The following is a 3,016-nucleotide window of genomic DNA, read 5'->3' on the forward strand; positions in this document are numbered from 1 at the left end:
GGTGTGGTGTCAGGGTCTGTGTATTTTTTTGGTGTGTGCATAGACTGTAGTGTTTCTGTGTGTGTGTGTGTGTGTGTGTGTGTGTGTGTTACAGTGTTTTTAATAAGGGACTGTTATTAGGTCTTTATTGGATGCAAGTGACAGAAATCATCTTGCTCTAACTTGGGCCAGAAGACAACATGGTTGGCCTACATAGCCAAACAAGAAAGTGCAGGCGTTCCTCTGGGTTTAAAAGCCATCCAGTCAGCATTTCTCTCTTGAAACAGCATTCTCTACAGAATGAAAACTTGGCACTCAGCAGCTTCAAAGCCCATATCAACCAGCAGCCTTGCCTTGGGCCCCAAAGTTCAAAAATACCAGGGGAGAGCTGTGATTGGCCAATCTGTAGATCAATCAACTTGACCTGCAGATTCATCTACTGTGATTGGCTCCACTTGAATAAAGAACCAGCCCTGAGCCAATGATTATGGCCAGGGAGGTGGGATTGTGGAAGCCTCCATCTGACATAGGATTGGAGTGGGAGAAGGGAATTTTTTCAGAGAAGTGGGCTGATGACACAATAGATGTCTGGGAGATGGGGTTTCTGGTTTGCAAAAAACAGAAATCCAACTCCATCAGGTATAAACGAGAAAAGTCGTCTAACCACGGTATTGGGTAGTCCAGGAGGGGCCCAACAGGATTCAGGGGGCTCAAATGTGGACATCAGGTTCTCCCCTTGGGGATTTCTCAGATTAATGTCTGTGTAACTTTGAGCAAATTTTTTTACTTTAACATTTTTATTGGTATTTAACATACATGCAAAGAACTGCACACCTCATAAATGTATAGTTGGCTGAATTTTCACAGACAAATCCATGCAGACAGCTCCCAGATGGAGGAACAATATCCCCAGACCCCCCAGAAGCCCTTTGTGCCCTCTTCCAGTAATTATCCCTTAACGTAACCACTACCCTGACTTTTGTTAAAGTGAAAAAAAAAAAAAAAAGAATTTCTAAGAGAACGTTTTATTGTTTTGTTTTGGTGGCTGGCTGGTATGGGAATCCAAACCCTTGACCTTGGTGTTATAAGTCGAAGAGAACATTTTATTTGGGTAAATAGGTTTGTAATCCAGGGCACAAATAGACCATGATGGTCTCTGGTATGTCCTAAGAACAAAGAAAAGTCAGAGTTTTATTAGAGATAGAAATGTTATGGATTGATTTGAAAGAAAGCTCATTGGCACTAGCAAGGTTTTTGGGAGATAACAGGCTTTGATTAGTGAGTGATGTAGATAGAAAAAATTAGAATCATGGCAGGTTGTTTCAGCAGCTACTACATGAAACCTAGTCTTAGGGTTACAGGAGACTGTAACAAACAGCTGGGTTTGTAGAAAATTCTTTGAGCAGGTGTTTATGGGGCCTGAGTGCTTTTTCCACCTGGCCCCTCAACTCCAGTTCTAGTTTGGGTATGACAAGAATGCTCAATTTGAACTACCAACTTTCATACCTCTCACACCAAAAATAGTTTTACCCATTTTTACCTGTGAAATCGGAATAAAGGGCCAGATAGTAAATATTTTTACTTTGTGAGTCACTGAGTCTCTGTCGCAACTAACTCTGACGTAGTGTGAAAGTAACCACAGACAATGCATGTGTGAATGTGCTTGGTTGTGTTCAAGTAAAACTATTTATGGATACTGAAATTTAAATTTCTCATAATTTTCATCTGTCATGAGATAGTGTTCTTTTGATTTTTTTTTTTTAAACCATTTATAAATGTAAACAACATTCTTAGCTTGTGAGCCATACTAAAACACGCAGCAGATAAGATTTGGCCCACAGTGGTAGTTTGCCCACTGTGTGAGAAGGGGATTAAAGTATGAAGCCTTCCAAATTGAGAGGGTACCTTGAGATGAAAGAAGGAATTTGGCAGGTCTATTCAGAGATATACAAAGGTATTTATTATTATTATTATTAATTTTTATTTATTATTATTATTATTATTATTATTTTTGGTGGCTGGCCAGTACGGTGATCCAGCAAGATATCTGTTAATGGGGATGACTTACACACAGGAAAGCTGGATGCTGTGAAGAATCAGACAGACATCGATAGATGAGAGCTCTAGCTCTCTGCATTTAGGTAAAGTAGTTTTATAGCAAAAGCTCTGTTACTAAAAATAACTTTAAGGAAACACATTTAAAAAAATCAGGTGATAACATCATTGACCAGGTGTCTTGCAGATTCACGGGGTCAGGGGGGTGTCTCATGATGTTAGTGCTCAGACCACTGATGCCACCTGCTGTGATAAATCACTCACTCCCTGAAACTTATGTTCCTTTTACAGCTTGCCCTAAGGTTAAGGTATAATTGGTCGGTGAAACAAAGGAACGAAGTTAAACAGAAGTCAACATGGGGGAAGGGGCACAAAATGGCATTGGCTTTGTTAACCTTCTAACACCCACTCTCACTTTAAATAGATAATTCATACAGTATAAACTCTTGGGATCTGGCTTCTCTCCTTGAGAGAGTTTTTTTTTCTTTCTTTCTTTCTGTCTTTTTTTTTTGGTGGTTGGCCAGTCTGGGAATCAAAACCTGTGATGTTGGTGTTATAAGGCTGCATTCTAACCAACTGAGCTAATTGGCCAGCCCCTTTAAATGAGTTTCTTAACCTCTTAGGACCTCAGTTTCCCCCATATATTTTTTAATTATTATTTTAAAAATTTTTATACGGAGCTTCACAAATTTTTATGTCATCCATGCACCGGGGCCATGCTAATCTTCTCTGCATCATCCTAATTTTAGTATGTGTGCTACTGAAGCTAGCACATCTCAGTTTCCCACATGTATAAAATAGGGGTTAGCAATAGCACATGCTCCATAGAGGTGCTTTGAAAATTAAATGACTTAAACACATGCAAAAGCATTTAGGACATACCTGGCACAGAGCAAACACTTTATAAATGTTAGCTGTGATTATGTTTACATGGTAGGGAACACAGACACCAGGGCAGCCAGGCCACATGGTGATGTCAAAG

At 39.7% G+C, this 3,016-nt stretch overlaps 1 non-coding gene across 1 annotated transcript; it reads right to left on the reverse strand.

Annotated features, from left to right (window-relative positions):
* Nucleotides 1–2,696: 2,696 nt before the first annotated feature.
* Nucleotides 2,697–2,807, reverse strand: LOC134389801 (U6 spliceosomal RNA). Its single transcript, XR_010024773.1, has one exon. It is a non-coding gene; the product is annotated as a U6 spliceosomal RNA (small nuclear RNA).
* Between the last annotated feature and the right edge of the window lie 209 nt (nucleotides 2,808–3,016).

Source organism: Cynocephalus volans, chromosome 10, assembly GCF_027409185.1.
Source record: "Cynocephalus volans isolate mCynVol1 chromosome 10, mCynVol1.pri, whole genome shotgun sequence".
Classification (NCBI taxonomy): domain Eukaryota; kingdom Metazoa; phylum Chordata; class Mammalia; order Dermoptera; family Cynocephalidae; genus Cynocephalus; species Cynocephalus volans.